We start from the raw sequence: 12,873 nt of genomic DNA, 5'->3' as shown, positions 1-12,873 counted from the left end.
CCTGATCCCAGGCCTGGCCAGCCGCACTCAGCAGCCAAGGCCAGTGCCTTCTGGCTGCTGCTTCTGAGAGCCCCCAGCCCCTTGTTCTTACATCGGAAGTTGTGTCTGAGTCTCGAATTTATCTGTGTGGAGCAATTCTCTCCCCACCCTCCCTTTTTTTTAAAAAAAAACAAAACAAAACTCAATCGTTGGACCTTGTCCTTTGCAAATGAAGTGAGAGTGGCTTTCTGAGGACTGGCTCATACCAGAAACCAGCTGCTTTTAAATTGCTGCAGATCTTTTTTTTTTTTTAAGATTTTATTGGGGAAGGGGAACAGGACTTTATTGGGGAACAGTCTGTACTTCCAGAACTTTTTTTTCCAAGTCAAGTTGTTGTCCTTTCAATCTTAGCTGTGGAGGGTGCCGTTCAGCTTCAAGTTATTGTCCTTTCAATCTTAGTTGTGGAGGGCGCAGCTCAGCTCCAGGTCCAGTTGCCGTCGCTAGTTGTAGGGGGCGCTGCCCACCATCCCTTGCGGGAGTCGAGGACTAGAACCGGCAACCTTGTGGTTGAGAGCCCACTGGCCCATGTGGGAATCGAACCGGCAGCCTTTGGAGTTAGGAGCATGGAGCTCCAACCACCTGAGCCACCGGGCCGGCCCCGCTGCAGATCTTTTAAGGGACAGTTTATTTGTGGACCAAACTCCCTGCCCACAGAGCCTTGTTGTCTGTAGGATTCTACTGTCACTGATAGGCTGAGGTGGGTGACACCTGGCAGAGGTGCATGTGTTTGGTTTTAGATGTTAATGTCCCAGAGGGTCAAAGTCTCATGGAGCTGGCCCCGTTGGCCCCAGCCCCCCATGATTGGTAGTGTATGTGGGCATGTGCTGTGTGTAGAGATGGTGAACAAAACCCAAATGCACACATGAGCCATGCGGGCAGCTGATCACACAGAAGAACAGCCTCGTCATCTGGGGACATCTGGCATTGGCAGTGGGTCCTACAGGGAGAGTGTTCTTGGTTAGTCGTTACTTTGTAAATGGCCGAAAGACTGGGCTGTGCGTACTTGGCCTCAACCATGCAAGATGAAAATGCAGTCAGAAGGGTGTGATGGCGGCAGCCTGCTGGAGGGAGGGCTGGGTGCTGAAGAACACTGTCACCGGATGGGAGCAGCAGGCTGGCCTTCCTCCAGCTTGCTCTTGGATTTTGCACTGCAGCTGAGGAGGAGGGGCTGATTTTGGAGGGTTGGGGGTGATGACTGGCTCCTTTCTTCATTATTGTTAGAACACAGAATTCCAACTCCAGTAGTAGCACCATGTTGAATACTCCATTTATAATGTCCTGTAGATTAGGGTTGGAAAGCAAACAGTCCTCCGTCTGCCTTTGGGAAAGACTTAGAAGAAAGTCTCTCTTTTAGTACCTTTGTTGGTATTGGCATTGCATTTAAAAATCTGTGAGGGGCTCAGATTTTGTCCTGTATTAATGCAATAAGGGTGGGGACCATGTCCCTAAATATGTCCCTCGGACCCCGTGCGTGTCTGACCTCGTTGCCCATTGGGTGAAGAGGATGCTTGTCTAAAGGCAGGAGCATCTTACCATGGAAGATTGATACCCAGTCTGTGGCATCTTGTGGGTGTGGGTTAGGATGGGACATGGCTGCCTCAGAGCACATGGCCATGTCTGCAGTGGAGCCTGACTTGCCAGGTTTGTGGTGACGCCTGAGGCTTGTGGGGCACTTTGAGGGTGCAGGGGGCGCAGGTGAATGAAGTCTTCCTCACTGCCAAGGGTGTCTCGGGCACTCTCCAGGCCTCAGCCCGTCCCCATTGCTCGGCCATGGCAGGGTAAGGAACGGGGAAGTGTGCCCAGCCACATGTTCACTAACTGCCTTACTGCTCAGGAGATAGTTAGGAATTTTCAGATCTTCCCCCATATTTATGTAAAACAGGGGAGCAAAGTAATTGCCATGAAAGAACGGAGATGACTCATTTCACCTCATGCATATGTGTCCCTAACAGCCTTCCTTTAAATATTGTGTGGCTAGGAAAGCTGTGCATAAAGTCAAACAACTGATTAGAGTATGGAAGTGTTTGTCAGCCTTCCTACCCCTGAACAGGATGCAGGTAATGAATAAAGTCAACTTTTGGTTTGTATCCCCTCTGTATCCAATCTGCTTCCTTCTTCAAAAACTCTTTGGATATTGCTTATCCCCACACCTAACACCACACCTGCCAAACTTGCTGCTCAGTGTTTGTTATATGACCTTCCCTTTGAACTTCCCATTCCCAATGCCACAGCTCTGGTCTGGCTCGCCTGCTCTCATGTCCAGGGATTGTCCAGGCCGGGCCGTCTGCTGCGGCCAGGCCTTCTGCTCTGGAGGCTGGGCTGCCACACCCAGGTCCCCGGGTCCGCTCTCCTGCCTGGCTTTGAAAGCCCACAGGCACTGCCTGCCGCCTGGCTGCACTTCCCACCCTCCCCCCGGCCCCTTGCATGCTCTGCAGTCTTGCTCTAGCCTTCTCGGGGCCTTCTCTGTACCCCAAGGTCCTCTCTCCCCTCCTGTCACATCCTAAGTGTCCTTACCCTGGCATCCTGCCATCTAGTCTAGGATACTTCACTTGTTTGCTTTAGTACAGCCTGTGTTAATTTTGTCCTGATTGGATGGGAAGCTTCTTGAGGGTGGCCTGTCATTTTCTGTGCGTTTCTTTCAGCAGTCATACACTGGTCACAACCCTTGCTTGACAAACTGACCACTCTTATATAGTCATTGGCTTAGAATATATTCAGTAAGAAGCACTTTCCTACCCTTGCCCCATTTTGAATTATTTTTTCTGTAGGTCTTATTGTCTGTCTCAGGCTAAATGTTCAGGACATAGGTTATATGGATTTGGCTAGAAAGAGAAACCCAAACAGTATGTGTATGTTTTTTAATTTCTAATTTTTTATTAGTTTCAGGCGTACAAAATAACGTACTAGTTAGACATTTACATCCCTCACAAAGTGATAACCTCCCCTCCCCCAACCAAACAGTATGTTTTTAGAGCTGAATCTCAGGAATGCAAAGGCCCCTTCTGCTCTGTGGAAGGGGAGGTGGTAGAGGAGAGAAGCATCTGTGCATGGGTGTGGCATGGTGGCGGCTCGGAGGCCTTCGTCTGAGCAGGAGCTGCTCTAGAATGGCTGAGGGTGGGCATAGCCTGGGTGGGTATGGGTGTGGGTGCAGGCCCTCCAGCTTCTCTAGCCACCCTCCTGCCATGTTGGAGATACTATTGCCTCTTCAAGCACAGAGTGTGGGAGGAAACTCTGGGAGGTGGTTATGTGCTGAGCGTGGGCCGTTGCATTATCAGGAGGCCTGCTGAGGACTGATAGGAGGTCCAGGAGCAGGTCCTGTGGGGGTGAAACCATGTGCCCACTCACCAGGGGGCGGGGTCGTGGGCTGAGAGTATGGAAGCAAAGTGGGGTCAGGGGCTGGGACTGGAGATAGAGGCTGTGGCGGTCAGATCGTGAGTGTGGGTGCGGAGCTCTGGCGGGTGGCATCTTCCCCGGGGCTGACACTCCTAAACACATGGCGAGAACGGCGCTGGGCTTGTTGTCTCTCTCCCTCTGTCTCTAGTAGGACCCAACAGGAAGGAGCTTGGTGCGTTTACTCTTTTATTAGTTTGTTCTTCATTTCTCTTCCAGTTCCTCAAGTCAGAAATGTTGGGATTATCCTCCCTGACTCTCACGCTTCATATTTTACTCATTAGCAAGTCCTGTGAACTCCTCCTCCATATTTTGATCCAGAATCTGACCACAAGGTACATGGATACTTCTCTAGGCCATGCGATTGTCATCCATCCCCTGGATTTTTGCAGTGACCTCCAAACCAGTTTCCCTGTGTCCCCCCCCCCCCATGTACCCCTAGATGTATTGTCAACATAGAAGCCAGAGTGATGCTATCAAACCTGGGTTGTAGTCTTGTTTTGTCGTTCTTGCTTGTTCAGACTTCTGCAGTGGTTTCCCACTGTCCCCACCACACCCCGAGAAAAGCCAGCACCCTTGCAGTGGCCTGCAGGATTCTGCAGAAAGTGGTGGTTCTTCTGATGTCACTGACCCATCTCCAGTTTTGCACATGCTGTCCTCTTGCCTCAAAGACCCTCTCCAGGTGACCCCACGGCTGGCTCCCTTCTTCACTGTGTTTTCCCTTTCTTCCAGGCTTCCCAAACCACCCTAGTTGGCGTCCATGCCTCCTCCCAGCCCGCCCCCTTCCACACTGTTTTCCTTCATAGCGTGTTTCCTTCTAGTGTCTTAGGATTCACTTGTGTGTTGTCTGTCTACACCACTGGAATGGAGCTCTATGAGGACAGGAAGTTTTTTCGCTTTGTCCACTCTTCTGTCCCCAGTGCCTGCACATGGGGGGTGGACAGTAAATATCTGTTGGCGTCATTCATGATTCTGCATCCAGTATGTACTAGGGCCCGGGCTCTGGAGCCCAGGCATGTACACGTAACACAGGAGTAAGACACGGATTCCTGCCCCTCATGGAGGTCACTGCCAGGGAGCAGCCACTAGTCAAGTCCCGACAGTGTAGTGGGAGCAGCTAAGGGACATGAATAAACTTCCGTGGAGATCCAGGGGACTAACCTTGCTGGGGGGGGCGGGGGGGGCGGGGGGCTGGGAGCCAGCAGGGGCTGCTCAGCCTCGCAGGTGAGGATGACTTCCCTACTCTGCTCTGTCGTGCTCTGCGTCTTCTCTGCGCCTTGTCCCGTGAGGCTGGGAGAATTGTCAGCTTCCTTTCAGTAATCAGTCAGCAAATATGAAATGCTGTTCTGCATGCAAAGTACACTTCTAGGCACTGTAGTAAAACTGGATCTTGAAGGCAGGGAAGGCACCATGAGTTTTTCGTCTTCGTGCCCGATGAGCCTAAGTCCTTTAACCTTTCCTTATAAGGCCTGTCTCCCATCCAGTTAATCGTTTTTCCCCTGTACGCATTCCAGTTTTTCTCCCTTTATTTGTCTTTGTTTTTCTGTCCTAGAAGGAGTCTGTGCCTAGCAGGGGGAGTTTATTTCCTCAGCCCACCTAATACTTTACCAGCAAATGTGACCCTGCCCCTTCCATTTTGTCTGAATGGCAGGCAGTCACTGCAACTGCCCCCCCACCCTACCCCCCCACCCAGGCCAGCTGCGTTTCACAGCACACCTTCCATAAAAGGCCCGAGGGCCACCACCCAAGTCCCTCTTGTGGTCAGTTCTGGCCCAGCTAGCTACAGTCCACCTCACAGATGGACAGTTCAACTTGACCTGTTAAGGGCTATCTTTGGCTTTTGGAGTGGAGAAGCGTGCCTGCAGCAGCAGTAACAGGAGAAGAGGATGAGGAGATCTTTGGCTGGCAGGGGAGCCATCTCTGGAAGGAAGATAGGCCACACATCACCATCACCTGGGGACTGTTCATTCCTAGCCTCTGACTAGGTTCGGCACTTAAACTTGGGGGACATGGCACAGTTAGCAGTGGGTCCGAGGACCTACCGTGTTTCCGCAAAAATAAGACCGGGTCTTATATTAATTTTTCCTCCAAAAGACGCATTAGGGCTGATGTTCAGGGGATGTTCTCCTGAAAAATCATGCTAGGGCTTATTTTCCGGTGAGGTCTTTATTTTCGGGGAAACGGGGTAGTCGCCCTAGTGGGGGTGAGTCTTGGTTGGTGAGTTGATGGGCCTATTCAGAGATTGGCTGAGCCTTGGATGGTAGGGCTTCTGTGCAGGAGGGAGAGGATGAGGTAGCCCAGAAGTGTTAGAAACTGATTGTAACAGACTTACATTATTTGAAGGAAAACCTGTAGGTTTGTATTATCCAGGTTCACTTAAGAGACCAGTCATTCCACCTCACTGGATCTGTTATCCTGAGTTTCAGTTATGGGTAATGTGAAGTGTCTCGTTTCTTGGGGTGAATCTTCCTACTCCCTGGGAAACGCTCTGCTCTTTTTTTACTAGCAGAGCTGCTTACCACTGAAGAAACTCCAACCAGAGCTGCGTTCTGTGAGCAGGCACCAGTTGACTGGCTGCTGTGGTAAAGCCTGTCCCGCCCCAGGGAAGATTGTACACCAGTTACCTCCCTCAGCGCATCCCTTAGTAAATAAAGGCTTCTGTTCAGGTGAGTGCATTGATTAGGATGGGTTTCATTTGGAATTTGCAAAATACGGCTGAAACACAAAAGAAGATTTTTCTGCTTTATGTAAAAGAAACCGCAGTGGGAAGCCCAGAGCCAGTATGGCCAGCTTCATGGTCATCAGGACTCTGGGTCCTTCTATCCAGAAAGACAGACATTTTAGCCTTGTTAGCTGAAGCATGTGGTCCACTCCATGGATTGACAGGTGAGAGTTAACTTGACCTAACTCCACTAGCCTGGCACATGGTTTCCATCCTTTAGGTTACCTCATGGTCAGATGTGGCTGCTGGAGCTCCTGCCCTCATATTTCTGTTTTCAGGGAAAACACAAAAGGGAGGAAATGGAGAGAAAGACAAAAAGTTGGTCTTCCATATGAGACAGCTCCTTGTAGGAGTCTTTCTGGAAGGCTCATACACTGCTGCTTGCATCTCACTAACCAGCGCTTAGTAAACGTGGTTGCAGCTAGCTTCAAGCGAGGCTGGGAATGTGGTCTTATGACCAAGCGCACTGCTGGCCCGAATGAAATGGGGGTTCTCTTATAAGAAGAGGTCTGCTGTAGGTGGTGAGTCAGCGTTCTGTGCTCTGGTTAGTGTGTCTGGCATAAATACTTCCTTCCTGCTTGCTAAGAATCCACCTCTTCCTGCCCTGTCTCCTGTGGACGTAAACACACAGTGATTCTTTCTCCACGTACTTTTTGGCTGTCCTTGCGTTTCTCCTTCGAGGTAAATAATAGTCCAGTTGAGGAGTCAGTTGGAAACCCAGTGGGTGAGAGAGTGCACGTCCTTCTGTGGGTGACTTCTCGGCAGCAGCAGTGGCAGGGCAGGCCTGGGCAAACTTGAGGGGGCAGGGCGGTCTCTGGGCTCTTTGCCCCCCCGCCCCCAGTCCTGTTTTGTTTAGAAATTGTGATCTCGGTGTGTGACCCTCTGAGCTTCATTGCTGGACCTCGGAGGAGTGGGCACTAGGTGAGAATGGGGCTCCCCTGAAATTGATAAATTAAGCCAGGGCTGACTTACGTATGGGAAGCTGATGAGTGTGTTTCTGTCCCCTCTGCAGCTTCTCTTCTGCAGTCGCATCTCCTGAGAGGTCAGGAACTACAGAGCACACACTCTCATGAGTCCCTCTTCCTGCTCATTTTCTCCCCTTTTGCACATATTCATTCACAAGCACCATTCAGTGGTCCAAGATTTGGGTTTATGACTAAAAATCTGAAATTCTTAAATTTTCTGGACCCTAATCCTTAGAAACCAGGATCCTATACACAGCTTAGTGAGTCAGTTGGGCATCTCTCAGATCTTTTCCAATTTGAATCCTCAGTAATTGTGATGTCAGCTTGGGGCTTTTCAGGCAGGAGATGTGTTTCTACCTCCCACTTCGGCTGGAGATTATCCAGGAAATTGTCACTGACACATTGAGATGCATAGCAAATGGAGCTGTCAAGAGAAATGTGCAGTTCATCTTAGAAAATGTTGTTGCCAGCAGCGACTCCAGAAAGTGTGAATTTGTAAGAATTAAGTTAGTGTGTTATGGGATGGTAGTGGTGGGAATAAATGTGTGAGTGTAAGAGATTGTCTTGGCTCTTAGATTTTCATTGGTTCTCAGCTGGAAGCCTTTCAGATGCTGTGGCTGCACGCAGCTTCTTCCAGTGCTGGGGCTGCCTTGGGTGAGCAGTCTCTGATAATTCCTCTGACCTGGTATTCACCTCGTCTCCTGACGGGCCAGAAGGAAGGTTCCCTGTACAGAGGGGGGTGGGAGGGCATGGATTTCACAGGAACAGGGTGGTAGGGTGTGAAGCAGACACGCCTGTGTTTCCATTAAGTTAGGGTTAGGGTGGAACAGGGCTGTACCTGCCACCCCCAGTCTGATCCTTCGAGTCTGTACGTTGCCTGCCTCTCTTTTTCTTCCCAAAACAGAATGGGGGTGGGGGTGGCGTTGAGGAATGAGATGGAGAAAGGGGATGATTATAGTTAATAGCCACCATTTATTATTTACTTTGTGCTAGGCATTCTAACATGGCTAAATATATTGTCAGTAATCCTTCACAAGAATCCTGTGATGTGGGTATTGAGTTTCAGAGAGGTTGAGTGAATTGATTAAAGTCACACAGCCAATAAGTAGCAAAACCAGGATTTGAATCTAATTCTGTTGGACTCAAAGCCTGTGTCCTTACCATATTAGATACCTGCTTCTCCCTCTTTATTTCATTTATTCAACAAGTGTTTGAATGCCCACTGTGTTCCAAGCACTGTTTTAGGTGCTGGAGATAATAGTAGTGAGCCAAAGAGATAAAAATCCTTACCTCCATGGAGCTTATATTATAGCAATGGGTAATGTCTACCTCCTTTCACGATCAGTTTACTGTATTAATCTTTTTAACCCCAAATATTACAGTTCTTGCCCAGAATATTTCTTTAGTGACTGTTCTTTTTCTCCAACACTAGAATGAGGGGTTTTTTGTGTGTTGGTTATTGGGCTACTGATCCCTAATGCACCTCCCATCTTCCCAGCTATCGTAACCGGTCATGGGAGAGCTAAGATGGGACACCTTAGGGGAGGCCTGTGCGCTGGGAGCTCACCCACACCTGGAGCTGGCCTCGCCTGTCACGTCAGTGCCCTCTCCCAGGCTTCCATGAGGTTGCTTTGGCACCCCCTCCTCCCCACTAGGTGGGCGAGAGTGAGGGTCAGGAAATCAGTGATAATGTCTGTCGTTTCTTGCTGTGAGTTGTCCTTAAGGTTGGTTTCAGAGAGGCTCTTGTGTTCAGTTTCTTATTTTTTCCCACTGCTTCAGGCCTTAGTGATGTAAGAGAAGGTTAGGTGAATGTTTTTGTCTGCCTTCAGATCAGATTTAGGTGCCTGGAATAGACAACTTTGATTCAAAGGAAAGAGGAGGGAAGACAGCAGGAGGCTGCTTTCCACTAAGAACAGTACACTAATGGGACTTAGAGTGACTGTATTCGTCCTGTGCTCACAAAGTCTGCTGAATGAAGGATTTCCAATCTGATGTTGTCATCAATTTCTTGATGTTAGGAGTGGAAGCCCCCATTGTCGTGTCGTCCTTGGTCGCCTTCTGTGTTCGGTGCGGTGGGAGGCACTTTACATAAGTTACATCCTTCTTCTGAGGTAGGTGTTACCTCCTTTTGAGGAGAGGTTAGGAAACTCCCCAAGGTCACTGTGGATAGGGAAGGGATAGAGTTGGAGTCGGATTGAGGTCTGCTGGGCCCCAAAGATCTGCTCTTTGTAGGGCTTGTCACCAGATGATTGTCTTGCTCATGAGGTGCCTTCTGTAGCTGCAGGTGCCGTCCCTGCAGCGTGCCCTCAGCCTCCTCCAGGACATGCTGGCTGTATGTGCACTCCTCTCACCTCAGCGACAAGCCCTAAAAGCACCCATTGTTGGCGGTGTGTGGCTGACGGGTTGAGGCCTCCTCTTCATACTTGATTTCCCCTCTTTCCGGATCTCCTGCGTACCCTTCTCCCCCCCACTCCACCCCCGCTCCGCCCAGTGTATCCAGATTGGCTCAGTTCTGCCTCCTCACCTCCAGAATTGTAGCAGATTTTAAAAGTCCTGGAGAGTGGGAATGGTGGGAGATTTAAGGAGGCATGCTGCCTTTGCCTGTCAGAACTGAACATGTATCACTCCGAGGTGTAGAATCTGATATGGGTATTTCCTTGGTGATGCATCAAGGAAATGAGAACATGAGATTGCTGAAAGGGTATGGAGAAGGGTAAATGGGGTGCTGGGGAGGCTTTTCAGTCAGAGCAGCTTTTACCTGTTCTAAGGGGACTGAATGCTAACAGAGGATTAAGTCACTTAGCTAGTCCAGTCCTGTCTTTCTACAGAAAAGGAATCTGAATCCTTGCCCAAACAAGGATTGTACCCAAGGTTGCATGGTCTAATGAGCCATCGAGTCATGAGGCAGTCTTGTTCCGTCCTTCAGGTCAGCTCCACCTGGGTTTTCATGTCAGAGAAGGATATAAGGGAGTTCTAAGAGACCTGACTCCTGCAGGGCCCCTCCGGGAATGGTAGCATATCGGTCTCCAGAGGCGAATCGGTACATTGCTGTCTTATATCCCATAACCGAAAAATGTTTGGCTTCATGGCAACCTTCAGTCTTCTCATTCCTCAAAAGTCATGTTTGACCTGAGTAAGTCCACGGTTTCTTGGTGGTTTGAGTTTTTCCCTTTCATGAAAGGGTTAATAAACACCGGCTCTATACGCTGGAGTGCCCTATACCCTGGAGTACCGACATGGAAGGAAGAGTGTCACAAAGGTCCTTTCTTATTTCCTAGGCCCTTTAGGAGTACGGAACTGTGTTTTACAGACTTGACACCTTAAGAAGCGTTTTCACACATGCCCTCGCATTTGATCCACCGTAGTAAAGGTAGATAGAGCTCGGATTATAATTTCCATTTTGTAAATGAACATGGATTTAGAGAGGTTATGTAGCTGGTTAAATGACAGGCTCTGATTCAGATTCCTGTTCCCAGTTCTGGATGCCACCCTGCCTGTCCAGAATAGACACCGTGTGCCTACTGCAGGCCCGGCAGGGTGCCTTCTCGCTTCTGGGCAAGGAACTTACTGGGAAAGGGCCATGTGTCTGAGACAGTGCAGGAAGTGACCCAGCCAGGAAGTTGGCCACATCACCAGAGGTCACAGTCGGTGAGACCACTGTTCTGGCCCTTCCGCTGGGAGACCTTTGTGAGGAGGCCAGCATAGGGTGGGGCTGACAGTGGGATTTCCTTTCCTCTTCATTATGGGATGGGAAGTATTTAAAAATGTCTCATGAACATTCTTTGGCCACTGGCTGAGTAGATGCCAGAGTTCAAGGGTTTAAACCTCTGCACTGCCGAGTGGTTGGTGCTGCCCTTGTAAGACGTTCGTGTGGGTGTTCCCTCGTTGGGCTGGCAAACTAGTTATCCCCTCCTCAGACTTGTTCTCCTGCCGTCAGTCAGAAACTCGGGGCTCCACGCAGAGAATCACACAGTCCTGTCATTCTGGCAATCAAGTGGTGATACGGTTTGGGGGTATTTTTTTAAAATCTTCTTTTAAACAGACAGCTATACTATACTGTGACTGACCTGTGTGTTTGTGCTTCATCTTTGCCTGCATTTCTCCCCCGCTTTATAAAAGACTGTTTTCTCTCTTCCCGACACACCACCCCAGACTTCTCCAGTTCCACTCAGTCCTCCCAGGGCTCTGTTTCTGATTGACTTCTTTATCTTTTGTAGAGCACTCCGGCCCAGGTAGGGCTCTGAAAGACGTTGGCTCCTTGTTGAGCAGCAGCATGAGCTTTGCCCAGGAGCTGGTTACCTCCCTCCCCCAGACCTGCTGAGTCCGAGTCTGCACTGTAGCGGGACTCCTCAGTGATCTGGCGACTCATGTGCTAGGAGAAGCACAGCCTCAGGTTGTATTTATTTATCACCTCTCATTATGAGTTAATTGTTTCACTATTTCTTCCTCCCCTTTACAAATTCTTCTTTTACAAAATCTCTTTGTAGTGCCTGTCACAATCTTGACACAGAGCAGGTACTAATCTGTATCTGTAGATTGACTGGAAGTCGCCATTCATTTAAAAATTTGTCAGAGCATGGAGGGAATTGTACGAGAGGTGTGACATGCACGCTAAAAATTTACTGCTAAAAGGGCAAGAAAAAGTAAGAGAGGACACATTTGAATCCACCCAGTGAAGCAACATTGGTGGAAGGGGCACAGGCATTGGAACCAGCTAACCCTCAGTAGATAAAGTCTCCCAGCTCCATCACTTAACTGTGTGTGTGACCTGGGGGAGTGGATTATTCTCTCTGAACCCTAGCTTATTTATCTGATCTCTAAAATGGGGATAGCATACTTATGTTACTGAGCAAGGGGTCTCTATCTGACGCGCACAGAAGCCAATACTATGGCACTGGCTTTTGCAAAAAGAAAAAAGCTTTATTGTGAGGTTGACTGGCAGGGAGACAGGAGACAAGGCTCAGATCTGTCTCCTGGACCCAGGGCTCAGGGCGAGATGAGAGGGGTTTGGGCACCAGCTTTTCCTGGGCAGCAGACCCTTCGCTCCTGAAGGTGTTCCAGCACTCAGGTCCCTGTCCTTTGGTTCCATATCAGGGGGCAATTACAGGTTCACAAGTGTTACTTGTGAGTGGAGTTTTCAAGGTTTAAACGTTGGGTACGGGTCTTGTTGAAACAGGACAGGAGCAGTTTGAGCTGGTTCTGAAGTATATTTATAATGTTATTCTGAAGATAAAATGAGAATGTAGGTAAAACACGTAACAAGTGCTCAGTCAGTGGCTAGGTGGTACAAAATGAATGCATTCAGGGGCTCAACAATAACTGGAATTTAAAGTTACTTTAGTTGGATTCTTGTTAATCTTTGAGATAGCCTCTGTTTCATAACAGGCATAAAATAGGGACGGCTTTCTCTGAGTCATGTCATATCCCGCCCCCTTGTATTGTTTCATGATTTCCAGGATGGGCCATAAGCTCCTGAGGAGTGAGGTCCCTGTCTGTTTACTCAATTTCCCCAAGAACACCAGTCGAAGGGGGGAGGGGGGCACCTGGCACACGTGGTGTCCGTGAGGGTGTGTGTGGACGGGGACCTGACAGAGGGAGGACACTGCTGACTGGAGCCCAGTGCCCAGGCCTTCTCCCCCTCCGCCCGGTGCTTCTACAAACACCCACAACACAAACTACTCAAAGGTGGAATTGGACCTAAGGAGCTGTGCTGGGAGCTCTTGGAAATTCAGTTAGAAAGGCAGCAAGATGGCAGCA

The 12,873-nt window shown here is 49.4% G+C and overlaps 1 protein-coding gene across 25 annotated transcripts in view; it reads left to right on the top strand.

Annotated features, from left to right (window-relative positions):
* MICAL3 (microtubule associated monooxygenase, calponin and LIM domain containing 3) overlaps nt 1-12,873 on the top strand; it is a 224,696-nt gene that overhangs the window by 41,717 nt on the left and 170,106 nt on the right. The window contains exon 2 of one of the 25 annotated variants that reach the window (XM_074325095.2): nt 5,939-6,095. The exons of 23 other annotated variants lie outside the window; for them this stretch is intronic. The gene's annotated coding sequence lies outside the window, so the exon portion shown is untranslated. Of the gene's footprint in view, nt 1-5,935; nt 6,096-12,873 lie in introns of those variants that run through there. One more of the 25 variants, XM_074325094.2, reaches the window with a different exon arrangement.

Source organism: Rhinolophus sinicus, chromosome 1 (assembly GCF_057876585.1).
Source record: "Rhinolophus sinicus isolate RSI-liver-muscle chromosome 1, RSI-T2T, whole genome shotgun sequence".
In the NCBI taxonomy this organism is placed as follows: Eukaryota; Metazoa; Chordata; class Mammalia; order Chiroptera; family Rhinolophidae; genus Rhinolophus; species Rhinolophus sinicus.
This window is presented reverse-complemented; position numbering and strand designations above follow the sequence as displayed.